The sequence below is a fragment of the Choloepus didactylus genome, chromosome 7, assembly GCF_015220235.1.
Source record: "Choloepus didactylus isolate mChoDid1 chromosome 7, mChoDid1.pri, whole genome shotgun sequence".
NCBI lineage: Eukaryota > Metazoa > Chordata > Mammalia > Pilosa > Megalonychidae > Choloepus > Choloepus didactylus.
Genome location: NC_051313.1, coordinates 44,826,922 through 44,841,930, shown reverse-complemented (window position 1 = coordinate 44,841,930; position 15,009 = coordinate 44,826,922). Strand labels below are relative to the sequence as shown.

The following is a 15,009-nucleotide window of genomic DNA, read 5'->3' as shown; positions in this document are numbered from 1 at the left end:
TGAAAACAATTCATCTTATGTAACTTGGATCCATGGATATTAACTTCCATCCATAAACTGATGTCTTTGGCCCTGGCTATTGCACACTATAATCCAATAAATGAAAAGAGCAACATGGAACTCAAAATAGAACACAGAAATGTTACAGTTGCCAGAATCATATAACTCTTTTTGATGCTAAGACCTTATCCATTTATAGCGATGGCTCCTGATCCACCAGAAGAGGTTTCATAAAGGTTCTGCTCTTGGCTTGTTATTCAGACTCTATCTACTCTTCCTTATACACAGTTCTAAAAGGGTCAGTGATCTGTTTTCCAGTCCACAAAGGACTAGAAGCAACAAATCAAAAGGCAGAGCGAGAGGAAAAGATGCTGGAAATGGGCACACTGAAAGCAGATAGCAGAGGTAGCTGACATCTGAGCAGATGGAAGAAGAGCTTTACAAAAATCAATGCAAGACTGGTCAGTGTAGACAATAGCCCCATCCACATCTTCCCTGACATGGAGAAATACAGTAATTGTGTTCATATTCATATCTCTAAGTCATCAAGACAAGGAAAGACCATGATGAAGTGTAACATGGTAAAGAGCTTCACAGCTTTTACAAGAAATTCCCATATATAATTGGTTAAAGTTTTATTGCCTAAAAGATATCAGTAACATCAGCAAAAATGACTCATTCCCCAAGATTTCTGGGATGGCCAAGTTTTACTTTGTGTATTTACATGCAACTTATCTTAGAGATAAGCCACACTGTTGCCCATAAAAATAGGTTCTGATGACTATAATTCTATGTCAAGTGACATGTTCTCAGATTAAGAAACTATAATTTTCATTTACTTCATGAGTCTTGGGAGCATCTTTGTATGGCTATTTCAAGAGACCCTGCATTTCTTCTAGTGCAGGTTTCATGCCTGAGTCTGGCAAGAGCTATAGCCAGCCTAAGATTGTGGTTATTTTGCATACACAGAAAATCTGGTAATGTCTTCTGAGGGCCCAGACTGTGTACAAAGATCTCTCCTTTTTTGCATAATAGCACTTCACTTCCTGGATTATAAAAATATTATTATACTAGAGAGAAAGGAACTGGATTTATGGCACATTTTTGTGCAACGATTTAAGTCAATTCCTGATATTCAAAATCAACCCATCAGTCACCAGCTGATGAAATGAAACAATGCATTTCAAAATCAACAGAATCTTTTATAATCACTCTTCCGATCTACACACATTCAAAAACCAAAAGAATTACCTCCTACTTTTTGGTTGAAGAGTAGTTTTTAACTTCTTCCTATGGAAAACTTTCAAGCATTCACAAAAGGAGAGTGACTAGTATAATGAATTTCCATGTACCCAGCACCCAGCTTCAACTATCATCAACGTATTGCTGACATGAGACCCCTTCTGTTTGCATTTTCCAGCAGGCTGGGAACAGCAGGGGTGGGCCCCTGGCAGAGCAGAACAGCCAGTCACCCACCACAGGGTGCAACTGGAGGGATGTTGAAGGCTCTCTACTCCCAGATGCGGAGTGCCGTCCTTAGTGATTCATTCTTGGTGCTGAACATTGCTCTCCCTCTAAACTTCTCTTTTAAAACACAAGCACTCCTGGTGGGGGCATTACTGAAATTCCTAAAATCTTAGTTAAGAGTTGGTTTTGTCATAGTAAGTTGGTTTTGAGCAGATGCTTTCCTTTAGAACAGAAGACTTGGCACAGCCTAATTTCTCTGTACCCTGGGGATGGACAGACGGGGTCCTGAAGTGGAGAAAGAGTACAGAATACTTTGTTAAGAAAGCCAAAGTCACAGTTTTGTCCAAGATTAGCCCTGATGGTTATTTTCTTTAAGAGGGTAAATCTGTATTTAAAACATTTTTCATTACCAATAATCAGGATTTGGAAGTGGTAGAAAGGATACACTAGAAAGCCCTTTAAGCATTTTTTTTAATAGCTTAAATCCACATGATTTTGTAGCAACAACAAAATATTATGGAATTCAATTATGTAATTCTAGTAAGCAGGGTGGCTGGTGAAAAGAATTTTATTTTATTTTATATTTTTTAGTTGAGATAAGAGGACATTCAAAATTGCCAGCCATCTCTATTTTGAGCAGCCAATAAGGAGAATCATTTAAGGGGGTCCTTTGTTCTGTGAGAAGGGTATAGCAGGACATTTCTGGGGGCTTGACAAAGGTGATCTCTTCCCATATGTTTTGGGGTTCTCCTAGGAGGAAAGTGATTGAGCTCTTGACTGTTTTACTTTTTAATTTTATTGTGGTAAAATATATGAATATGAAATTTGCCATCATAACCATGCTTAAGTATACATTGCAGTGAGATAAATTACATTCACAATGTTGTGCAGTCATCACCACAATCAATTTCCAAAACTTTTTCATCACCCTTAACAGAAACTCTATATCCATTAAACAATAATTTCCCATTCCCTCCTCTCTAGCTCCTGGGCAACAGCAGGGTGGACAGTTTGCTGGCAGACAGTAGCTCTGGGGAATAGGGAAGGCAAACACCAATTCCAGTGAGGGGTTAGGAGGCAAGAGTGACAATGGAGGGAAGCAAGAGCATGGACTTGAGAAAGGGTTGATTGGTGGCCACACTCAACAGTGGTCCTCAAACGTGAGTGAGTTTACACAAAAGCCCTTTGGAGAACTTTGGTAGAGTGCAGACTCCTGAGTCCCACTCTGGAGAAACTGGTTTGTATGATCTGGGGAGAGGTGCAGGAATCCCCAGTTGATTCTGGCAGGTGGCCTGAGGGCCTCACTTTGAAAACTGCTGTATGGCCCAGTGAGTCCAGCAGAAAATGCAAGTTATTCTTTCATAAGATCCGTGTTCACTTAAACTCATTGCACACGTCCCAGCAGCTAGCAAGAAACTCAACTGGTCTGGTTCCACAGAAACTCTTCGTGGACCTGGATGATGTAATGCGAATGTCTCAATGGGTGGATGCTGTCACGTTGAGTCCTGCTTCCCATGCTCTTTGGCTGCCACCCCGAGGGCGGGACACCGTGACTTTGACAGGCATCGCTGGCCACACGCCCCCTGGTGAGGTGCTCAGCATCAGGACACCTTCCACGTGCTGTCAGCAACAGGAAGGGGAGGAGCCATCTCGTCCCTTGCAGTGGCCTCCCTTTGCGGGGAGAGTCTTGCCTAAGATCTAAAATATTTTAAAAACAAGAAAAATTATGTTGCTCCTCAAAGTACCCTACTGAGTAAAAACGGTATTTTGATTTAAAAAGTATTTTGTGAAGAACACCTGAGCCAGCAGTTTAGTACATTATCTACATTATTGGGTAAAATTCACAGGAAAGGTACTGCAGGTGAGGGCCTTGCCCAAAGCCTGGCAGGAAGGGGTCACTGCCCCACACCCTGACTCTTTCCTGCTGTCTTTCCCTGCTGGGCACTTGTGAATACAGGGCATGGAGATGGAAAACCACTGATCATGCAACTTGGAAGAGCCCATCCACTTCTGATACTTCACCATCAATAACTTCTGCCAAGAATTCTCTGAGCACCAACCACGAGCTGAGTTATGTGGTGGGTTCTCCTGGGGCAGGAAAGACGTGTTCTGTTATCAAGGAGCTTCCACTCTAGGTGGAAAGCAAAGGCTTACAGAGAGCTAAATAATGCTTCTCCAGTCCCCTGTGCTTCTCCTTCACTCATGTGGTTACCATGAACCATTAATTATCTGTGTAATTATTTCCCCACTGGATAGTAGACTCCAGAGGACAAGAATGGTGTCTGCCTGTAGCTGCAGAGCCTAGTAAAGTGACAGACAGATTGCAGGCCTTCAATACATGTCTGCGGAATCAATGAAGGAGCCATCAGCTGGGTTGGATCATATGAGAAGAGGGGGGAAATAAAGCCAGAGAGGAAACAGGAGCCAGAAACTGAGGGTTTGAGTCCTGAGGAGTCTGGGATTTATCTTTCAGGCAACAGAGACTCATTGAATATTTCTGACCAAGGGAGTCTCACAGACACTTCCACATTTCAGGAAGATGAACCTGGAAGTGAGGCTGACAGATGGGAGAAGGGAGAGGTTGAAGATAAAGCAGCCAGAAGCTCAGGCCTAGACGTGGAACTCCTACCTGACCAAGGGCCTGTCACAGGGCCGTGCACCATGTGGGTGAGTTTTCATTTTTACACTAGATGTGATAACACCGCTGGAGCTGCTTCTGACACACAAAAGAAAATGGGGCTGCCTAGACATTTATAACAATGTTTCTATACCTACACGTGTGCATATGCACAGCCACCTGGAGTTAAGGAAAATACTGTATGGCAGTACATTCCTTCCCTATTAACTCTTTCAGGACTTGAAGTTATCATTTAGTTCCTAGAAGAGCTTATTTTCCAAACACACACTCCAGTGCCCCGAGTTAATGGGTGCATGTGTCACTCTCGTGGAATATTTTACTCACTCTGCCTCCGGAGGTGATTATTATGGTTATTATTCATATTGGTCCTAATAGCCACAGTAATTAAAAGGGTTCTTGGGGGCCACCATATTGATAGCAATAAAAGCCTAAAAGAACATAATCTCCAGGGACCTATAATGCAAGTTAAACAGGCAGTTAGGAAGCCCCCACCCCCGCTTTTCTTGCCTTAATCCAGACCTTACGGTGTGGTTGGAAATCAGCACTTGAGGGATCAGCTTTGAGGCCAGGCTCTGGAGCTATTTCAAAAGGGCTAAGGCTAAGGAGACAGTCCAGGGAGCCCTGTGACAATGGGGCAAGGGTCTTTCCCGAGTCAAGCATGAGCCAAGAGAAATAGAATGTGAGCCACAGATAACTTTTAAAATTTTCTAGTAGCCACATTTTTTAACAAGTAAAAGGAAACAGGGGATAGTCATTTCAATATATTTTATTTTAACCCAATATATCCAAAATATCATTTCAGCACATAATCAACATAAAAAATATTAATGGGATATTTGCCATTCTTTTTGTGTTGTTTGAATTCTTTGAACTCTGGTGTATATTTTACACTCAAGGCACATTTCAGTTAGGACCAGCACGATGCAAGTACTCAGTGGCCACATGTGGCTGGTGGTGACCATGGGGGATGCGCAGAAAGAGGCTGGCGTGTCACTCGGCCCCTTCCTATGTATTAACCGTAGGAATTCAGTACTGGGAAGCAAAGATGGAGAATGTCTAAGCTCCGTCCCTCCTGGTGCCAGGTGAACTGTGTAGATGCTCTTCTGGATGGGAAGGGTCAAAACGAAGGAAGTGTTAGGGCAGAGAGAGGAAAGAAAAGGGGTGAAAGCCCTTTGTTGGTTCTGAGATTCAGAGATTTCTGTGAGATTTTGCAAACCTACGTCACGCTCTCTGGACTGTGGCAGGGGAGGAAGAGCACAGACAGGCCCAGGCAGAACCAGGAGAGGAAGAGGAAGTGAGGCAGGCAGGAGGGGATTTGCTAAACCCGAATCCGGCAGGGAGGGACTACCGACTTCAGGGCTTCCTTAGAGATGATCCTGTCTACCTTCAGCTCACGAGTGGCCAGGGAAGGAAGGAGCCACCAACCTCACCCGGGAGAGATACACCAGGGAGAAATGAATGGAATGTCACCGAACCACGCAAAGGGAAGAGCGGATTCAGGGGCTCCATTAAACATGGAGACACAATGTGAAGCAAGTCCGCCCGAGTTCAAAGCAAAGCCCTCTTCCTAGTGACGAGGCCTCAGCTGGGGGCCTGGTCTTCCTTCTGCCTTCATTTAAAGACAAAAAAAAAATTGAAATAATACATTGTAAAAAAAAAAAAAATCCAAATCATATTGGATAATTCTAAGTGATTAAATGTGACAAAGAGGTGTGTAAGAGAGGGTGGCTGCCTGACTCCCCAATTCTCTGTATCACTGACATGAATCAACTCTGAGACTCTTGAGCAATGCAGGGAAGGGCCACCACACTCAGGCTGGTGCTTCCTGAAGAGAACTGGGATCTTTCCCAGATTTCACAGATTCGGCCAGGTATCTCGACACAGGTAAAAGTGCTACATCATGCCTTGCAACCACAGGATTTGCCTTCTGCTGCACAGAAGGAATTTCCCTGTCAAAGGCCACAAGTCGGACTGATATTTTAGAATTACGCCTCTTAAAGTGAAAGTTGAATCCCAGCATCCTGAGGCATTGACCATGGGGACAGAGAGACTGTGGGCCAAATGTCAGCCCATAAACTGCCAGGAGGACACACGGTGCTGGCCGACAGGGCATGACTCACTCCGATCCCGCCATGCCAACGGGACCATTTGCACGTTCAGAAAGCAGGTATGTTTAGGTTCCTTGCCTATTTTCAGGTCAATTTCTAAAGAAATTACACATTTCTAGGCTTTGGGGTTGGAAAATGACTGTATGACTTCTCGAGAGCCCGAAGGAGGCTCCCAAGGCTTGCGCATGGGGGGTACCAGACAAAGGCCTACCTGAGCTAGGTTAGCAACTTAGCCACCCCAGGCCAGACATGTGGTAAACAAACAGGAGGGAAATGAGCTCATCCTGGGTCTGTCCCACTCATTTCACCCCCACAGAGGAAACAGCCCACTCTTAGATTTCAAAGCTTCCTGATGTCTTAGAAGCTGGGACAATTTGTATCGGCTTAACTGGCTCTCTCTGCTCTGATTCTGGAGAGAGGTCACTCCTAAGCAATGGTGAAATACATAGTCTGCAGTTGGCAAAGAAGAAGCAGGACAGTGGAAGCCTTGCTCCAGGGATCCTTGCAGACCTGACAATTACTTTTTATGACACGGCATACATTATGTTGATGGTTTCAATTCTGGTTATTACCTTCTATTAAAAAGCATCTTGAGTAAGATGATTATGGGGGCATCTTATTCCTGCCTCAGGAATCTACTCTCAAATTTTCAGCAAACTGTTGTTTTTCCTGGACATATTATCATTATTATTATTATTACTATTATTATGGTTGTGATTATGGAAACTGCTAGTTGTTGAAGAGCTCTTTTTATTAGCGATTGCTCACAGCCCCATTGTTTTGAGGTAAACAGATATGGGGTGATGCCCACACAGGGCACAGAGAGGTCAAGAAGCCAAAAAGGTCTTGCCTGACAAAGGCTCATCTCCTAGACTAGGTCCTAGCATCTCACCAGGGAGCCAGGAATGCTAGAGGTGTTCCTCCCCTCCCTCCCCCTTCCCCACAACTACCTTGCCAGGACTTCTCTGGGGAACTGTAAGCAAACAAAAAGGAACAGTATTCCCAGAGTGGGTCCAACACAAAGCCCCAGGCACCAGGTCAAGCTGGTGCTGGAGTTTTGCCACAGTCCCCTGGGGACAGTCTAGTGGCAGAGAGGATGGCCTAGGCTGGCTGAATCCCAAAATGAAGAGTCAGAGCTTGGAACCACAAATGTGCCTGGATCCTGAATCGGCCCTAAAACCCTGTGGGGCAGGGTCACACGGCTGGCCCACCATCACCTCAACTCAACATGTCTAAAACCCCAAGTGTCATCTGCTGAATTGTCAGTGGCATTCTCTCAGTCACTGAGGAGAAAAAAAAATTAAACTCTTTAATGTTTTTAAATATAAAAATATATGTGACATCCAATGCTCAAAAAATGCAGAAGTACATATAGTAACAAGCAAAAATGCTGCCCCCTCTCCCACACCACTCTCCAGCCCACTCCTCAGAAGTAACCAGTTTGGGGTGTATCATTCAAGACTCTTTTCTGTGAATAAACCAAGATATATATTATTTTGTTGTGGTTATTATCTTTGACCCTACCCTTGCCTTCCTTCTGTTATCCAGTCATCAACTCCCATTATTTTTTTCTTTATGTTTCTCCTATTTGCCCAGTCTTTCCATCCCTATTCCATATTTCTATCACCTTTCATTTAGAATATTGATGTTCCATACTGAAATGAGCAAGGGCTTTGGAATCGAGTGATTTAGGTTCAAATCTTGGTTTCTCCACTTGGGCAATGGCTTATGCTCTCTGAGCCTCAGTTTCATTACCTGCTCAAAGAGTAGAATAATATCTACTTTGGAAAGCTGATGAAAATGAATAAAGTTACAACTTTTATTTAATAGAGTTACAATAAATAAATAAAGTTATTAAGTAGGTGCTGAATAAATATTAGCAAGTATTATTACCTCATAGTGTCCTCAGGAACACCCATTTCAGTTCCTTCCAAGTTGTCTTGCGTATCATGATCAGATTAATCTTTCTTAAAACATTGCTTTTATTTGGATAGTGTTTTGCTCAAAAGCTTTTAACTCTAGTCGATTGGTAGTGCCTGCTTGGGAGGCTGCCTGTGGGCCCTGTGGGAGAGAACTCAAGGTTAGATTAATAATGTCTGCCATGGGAGCAGAGGTAGGAAGGAGCAACATCCCTGACCTGCAGAATGAAGCCCAACATTGTTTCAGCTCCCCTACCCCTCTATAGGATTACTTCCTTACACGTATCTTTCTCTCCTTCTGGAATGGTCTCCTCCTGATGAGCCCCACAGACCACAGATCTTCTGCCAATGGCGATTTCCCCCTAGATATTGCTGTGCCTGACTTCTTCCCATCATCCAGTGCTCAAACACGATCTCCCCAAAGAGGCCAAGCACTCTATCACATTGCTGTTTTGTTTTCATCTCTGTCTGAAGGGATCCTGTTTATGTATTTGTTTTCATGTTCATTGTCTGTCTCCCCCACAGGAATCTAAGGCCCTAAAGGTGGGAACTTTCTCTTGTTCACTGGCATGTAACCCTAGAGCGCAGATCAGGGCCTGGCACTCATAGGAGCTCCAAGTCTTGTCTCGTGCTTCTGTCTTATAGCAGGAACTTCTTTGATGACTGAATTCTGTCTTCCCAAGCAGACAAATCTGGTTCCAGATTTGGAATCAGAGACGAGGTCTCATTTTTCTCATTTTTCTTGGTACCTGCCACATGTAGTCCCTGTTACATGATAAAAGGTGCTCAATAAAACATAGATTAGCTGATTTACTATGACCCTAGGAAGAATCTTACTGTGGCATTTGGGTCCATGAATTGCATCAGATTCAGGGCTCACAGGCCAGAGGTCCCACCTGTGCTCCATCCTGCTCTATTAGAGGCCACTCCGTCTGCGCTCTTGCTGGTGATTCTCTCTGGACCTTCTCCTTGGTAATTTTCATAAAATCATATTGCTGAGTTTCCAGTTTCCCAGAGACACGCTGGTGATATATTAGTTCCTGTGCTGTTTATGTCTTGGCTATTATGATTTTCTACTTTCCATGTTAGTGTCTGCAGGAATGAAGGCATCTAAAGGACTCAGAATGTTATAAAATCTATCTGCATCCATCATTCTCAGAAAATCCTGAAGAACAGTATCCATGGGTAAGATGGAATGCTCAATATTTTTCCATAAATGTGCATGAGCTTCCAAAGGAGAAATGATGAAAGACGATTAATTCTCCTATGTTTAAATATGTTTTCAACAGTCATTTTTCTACTCCCAGACACATTGATTCAATTGAAGTTTTTACTTATGTTCATTTAGGTATTTTATCATGTAACATCAATAACTGAAGATCAAGTTATAAAGAAAAAGAATATTCCATATTCTGCCACCCCAACAACTGTTCTCATTTTTCCATGTTTCCTTCCAATCTTTTTTCAATGAATATTTTTTATAGTTATAATCAGAGTTGGACTCTTAAGGCCAATATTAATAAATGTAAAAAAGCACCCAATATTCTTATTTTTTTATAATAATATGTGCATTTTTTCAAAAATGCCTATCTTTTTTGTTTTTGGTTTTGTTTTCTGGAGCAAAGTCCAGAAGTATAAAATATTAAAAAAGGAAAGAATGGAAACACCTGGTAAAGGATACCTGTACTTTCACAGAAAGACATTTACTTGTTCCTATTTTAGATAGGTTCCCAGGGGATGAGAAAGATAAAACACTTCTCGCTACCCAAATTTCCTTAGGATTGACTTCCATGGGCTTTGAATGCGCTGAAACCATATGTTTTTGTGTGCATGTATATTTTGGGAGGGAGAGAGTTACAACTTTTATCGTTATCTCAGGGAATTACTGAAAAAAGATACAATCATTGCTTTAGACCCTCTATTATAATGCTGATTGTCTTGAAAACCCCTAGGAGAGGGCACTATGACTAGAGGATCAGCCCAGAGACCACATTGTCTCACATCTGGATCTGTGCTTATCCCAAGGGAAATGAAGAACAAGGGCCTTCCAGACTGAGTAAAATCAGTCATGTTTCATAGACTTGGATTTTATGGAGGAATGATCTGCTTTAGAACCCTAAGGAATCTGAGTCATCTAAAAGAGATATCCTTTGACTAAAGAAAAACCAATATGTAAAACTTAAGAACTGAACAATGGCGACTATTCATTGAATGCTTCCTAGGAACTAGTTCTATCCCCTGGAGCACTTACAGCAGCCCCGTGAGGGAGGACATGATGAGCCCTAATTAACAAATGAGGAAACTGAGGCTCAAAGAGGTCAAGCCACTTGCCCAGGTGGCACGGCCATGGTGGAAGGTGGGGCTGGAACTGGAGCGTGATTTCAAAGCCCCACACTCCTAACCACGAGGCTAAACATAAAAGCCGCTCAGATGGGGTGATGACTGGCTGCTTTGGGTTGATTCCCCACCCAAGTCCCTTAACCCGTAGGAGCCCCGGTGTATTTGGGGTGTGGTTCACTTCCCAACATCTTTTCTACACACAGCTTCTCGGAAGCCCATCAGCTAAGGCAGAGGGAGAAGCATGACACTGTTCTCCGGAGATGAACCGTAATCTTCGGTTCTTCTCGTATCACGGCAAGATGGCAAATTCTAGGAGTTTCTAAAAATAGTATCGAGACTTCTGCTTTGCTAGAAGAGGTATTATGCTGACCTTTCGCCTACAGGGTCCCACCTTCAGAGGGTGACAATTTCACTGCTTTGCATGACATTTGGTTTCCCTCACATGTGGCCAGTAGGATTATACTTACAGGAAATCAGAGAGAACCTCTAACCACCTCTTAGTTTATTGCTTTTCATTCTTTCTCTTCTCAGCCTTACCCTCCCTTTGGCTTCCTGAGACTCTTCTAATGTATATACAAACACATGCACCCCACTAATCGCCAAATTTAGTGTGTACTAGGGATCATGTGTGAAGGGGGTAAGGGCGACAAGGGGACAAGGGTCTGACTTCTGTTCACTGAGCCTGACATCACTTTCTTTGCTGTCCCACCACATCAGAGGCAGAACTGCCTCATGATCTAGTCCCAGCCCTTTGAAGGACATGCTGTCCTGAAGAAAGGCATTTAATACTACCATGTTCTGTGTCCCGATCTATAAACATGGGGAAATCACACTTACCTACCAAGCAGAGGTGGTGTGGGGATTAATTACTCGCAGGAAGTGCTTTGAGATGGTCAGATGAAAGGCTCTCTATGGGTAAATATTCTTATGACCACAGCTCATGCCTTCAGCTCTCAGCTTCCCTGCCTGTTGCACTCTCCCCTCCCCATCCCAAGTCAGTCTTCAGGGGAAAGGAATATCATCACATTGCTGTGGTAGATGTGGAATCGGCCCGCGAGATTCAGGGCAGAGTCCAAAATTCTTTACATAGATTATTTGGAGCTGCATTTTCTGTTGCTTGAATGTACATGAAAAATACAAGGTAGGGTGGGAGTTGGGCAGGAGTTTGGCTGGTGGAAGCATAGCCGGGTAAATGAGCTAAGCAAAGGCCCAAGAGCCTCCACAAGACCTCTTCAAATGTGTGGTTCGTGTTTCAGATTCCTTTTTCCCAGCATCTATGTCTTTATGCTTGTGAAATTAGACAGACTAAAGCAGTATGAGTGGGTGGATTTTGGTGCAAGTGGTCATCAGGTGGAGGTGTTCAAATCATGGACAACTAAGGCAATTCCAAACTGGTCTCTACCTGCTGAGAAAGCCCAGCTTTCTCTCTCTGGAGCACGGGGCTGACACATGGACACACACCCAGGTCCGGTGGCTGTTCAACCAGCCAGTCTCTTCTGTGCACTTCCTTCCTGCACCAAGAGGGAAGAAATCCCCAGTCAAGTGACTCAGTATGCACAAAAAGCAGCCCTGGCCCCCACATCCCGATCTTCCTAACATCCCTTGGGCAAGTCTTTCAGGATTATGGTAGTTCAGAGAATATTTTCCACTTCCTTTCAGCACTCAGACTGGGAGGGCTGAAGTGATTAGAGAGATTCTGATGAGACTGTGGTCTCTAAATACCAAATAGGGGAAGAGCCTGGGCTTTGGAGCCAGGAAGACACGGTTCAAATCCCAGCTCTGCCACCTCCTAGCTGTGTGTCCTTGGGCAAGCTTCTTAACCTCTCTGTGCCTAAGTTTCCTCATCTGTGAAATTGAGCTCCTAGGTTGATATGAAGATTAAATGAGAGAGGGGATGTAATAGTGCCTGACACATTGTAAGTGCCCAATCCACATTAGGTATCCCAGAAAGAAAGAGAGGGATGGCTGTGCTGGGTGGTGATTCTAGCTTTGGGAAGTTACTTTTCTTTTTTAACACTGGGCCATGTGAATATGCTATGGCCTTGCCAGAAAGCCCCAAAGGGAGTTTCCATTTCTCTTGGCTTCCCTGACCCCTGGGGGATGGGCCCATGACCTGGTGCCTCTTGCTGGGTCAGCCTAGTCTGTGGTTTTTCTCTCCTGGATGTGATCTCTCCTCTATTTTCTCCAAAAACTCCTCTCTGCAAGATAAAGCATCAGCTCAGAAGTAAATGAAAAGAATCAAACCTGCCAGCTATGCCCACCTTACTGGTCCCCTGCAAGAAGGGCTGGGGCCCCACTGGAGGGCAACAGCAGCTGCGACTCAAGAGGATGGGGCATGGGGAGGGGCAAGAGGGGGCAGAACCTGAGCTTTGTCCAGGGCAGCGTTGGTCTGCTTTATTGCTCCACTTCAGGCAAGGGCAGCACTTAAAAAAAAAAAATTTCTATTGTGGTAAAATATATATAACACAGATTTTGATATTGCAGCCACATTCAAGAATATAATATGGTGGTATTAATTACAGTCACAATACTGTGCCTCTGTCACCCATTTCCAAAACTTTTTCACCATGCCAAACAGAAACTCTGCACCCCTGAATAGTGACTTTCCATTCCCCTCTACTTTCTGTCTCTATGGATTTGAAGGGCAGTGTTTTTGATGCATGTTTGAACTCAGATGTATTTTGAAGCTGCAATTTTTAGAACCATAGCTACATAAAAAGTCACTACTTAGAAAAAGAAGCCCCACAGCACCTCAGGCCACAGCACTGGGTGTGGATCTTGGTGGAAAGAGCAGGCAGTGTTGTTTAGCTTCCAACGTGGTGCATCTGCTGTCCCACCCCCGGAGAGGCTGCCCCCACCCTCTGCTTCAGGTCCAGGCCATTCAGCCCTCCCCACCCCCAGACCCCACAGCCCTGCCTTTTGGGGCTTAGACCTAAAACTAAGTTTAAGGCCCATTTAAATACCTCTTTTTTCAGGAACTACAGTGGGAGAAGACAACCAGCAATATCTGAGCCCTCAAATAAGCCTCAGTTGAAAGAACATCTAGGAAAACATGGAAGAATCATGTGTTTTGGGAAGAGACGTATGCTTCTACTATACTTCTCTTACTCATATTTATGCATACATAACAATGATTTGTTTTCTGATTACTTCTGTAATTTATTTTCAAAGAAATTTTGGAAAATGTTCAGTGGAGAAATTTGGGGAAATGTAGAAAAGGACAAGGACTTGAAACCACCTGAAACCTCACCACCCAGCAGTGGAGAAGCGGCTGCTGAGCTGTGGGTGGCTGGTGAGGAGGGAGCCGTGTGGCAGACGAGGGAAAGCATGAACACTGTGCTGTGTGCCTTGTCCGACTCTGGCATCTCTGATGCAAATAATTTGACTTCTCTGGACTTCAGTTTCATCATCTGTGAAGGGAGGGAGGTAGAGAGGTGGATTCAAAGGACTTTCTAGCCCTAATGTTCTATAGAACATCAGATTCTAGGATCACAAGACTCAAGCAGGGCATGGGAACTTCTAAATGTTAACCAGTGGCTGGGGCTTCGGGTCAGATGACTGTGCAGAGAGCGGGCCGCCCCTGAAAGCGTTCGATTTGCTTGCACATATACACGGAGCCTCTTTAACATTTACTTGCACATCCTGTCAGGTGCTAGAGTCTGCTGCAGTCCCCTTGTGGGGCGGAGGGCACTGCTCAGCCTGGGGCTCGGGGGAGCTGGGGTGAAGGTCTGGCATTGTCACCAGATTCTAGATGCTTGGGGCCTTACACAAGCCCCTTACCTTCCCTGAACTTCAGGTTTCCTATCTGTAAAATGGAGAAATTAATGTCTGCCCAGTCAACAGAATTATAGCATCAAAAAAGCAAATGCACATAGAAGCATTTGGTAAAAAATAAAGCCGTAAAAACATGTAAGATGGAATAATTATCAATATTATCAAATGAGTTTGTCCACTAAATGGAAAGTGGGGACTCACCTCGGACTCCCTCCTGTCCTCCCAGAGGGGCAGTCTAATCACCATATTCAAGAGGTCAAAGAAACACCAGTGAACTTACGAACAGGTGAATGGGAAACAGAGAGGCAGTTTCAGAGACCCTGGCTTTCGGTAAATGTTAGCATTACAGCCGCAAAGCAGGCAGTGCTTAGAGAGCAGGTGGGAGAGGAGGGAGGAGGTTTCCTGGCCCCTGCCCTTCACCTTGGTCACTGACTCAGTGTGAAACAGCGCCTGCAGAGAGGAGGAAAGTTCTCATCCTAGTTCACAAGGCTGCCTGCCGCCACGGTGGTGGCAGTGAGCTGGGTTCAGGGCAAAGGATGACTAAACATCCTCCTCATCATAATTAATAACAACAACGCTTGCCATTTATCTAGTTCTTTATGTTTTCAAAGTGCTTTACAATCATTAATTAGTTAACTAGCACTCACTGCCACCCGGACGTCTACCTGCTGTGCTTGCTGAGCAGACAAAAGAGCCAAGTGAACCTGTTTGCCAGAAGATTGCAGAGCTCAGGGAAAGTGAGGGCTGGGCCATGTGGGGTGAA

At 44.2% G+C, this 15,009-nt stretch overlaps 1 long non-coding RNA gene across 2 annotated transcripts in view; it reads right to left on the bottom strand.

Moving 5' to 3' along the window:
- The window catches only part of LOC119539421, a 33,002-nt gene extending 18,690 nt beyond the window's left edge, over positions 1 to 14,312 (bottom strand). The window contains exons 1-5 of one of the 2 annotated variants that reach the window (XR_005217880.1): positions 13,436 to 14,312; positions 12,835 to 12,895; positions 11,875 to 11,983; positions 8,107 to 8,274; positions 2,124 to 3,165 (exon numbers count right to left, since the gene is read on the bottom strand). This is a non-coding gene — a long non-coding RNA (uncharacterized LOC119539421). Of the gene's footprint in view, positions 1 to 2,123; positions 3,166 to 8,106; positions 8,275 to 11,874; positions 11,984 to 12,834; positions 12,896 to 13,435 lie in introns of those variants that run through there. The other variant, XR_005217879.1, reaches the window with a different exon arrangement.
- Between the last annotated feature and the right edge of the window lie 697 nt (positions 14,313 to 15,009).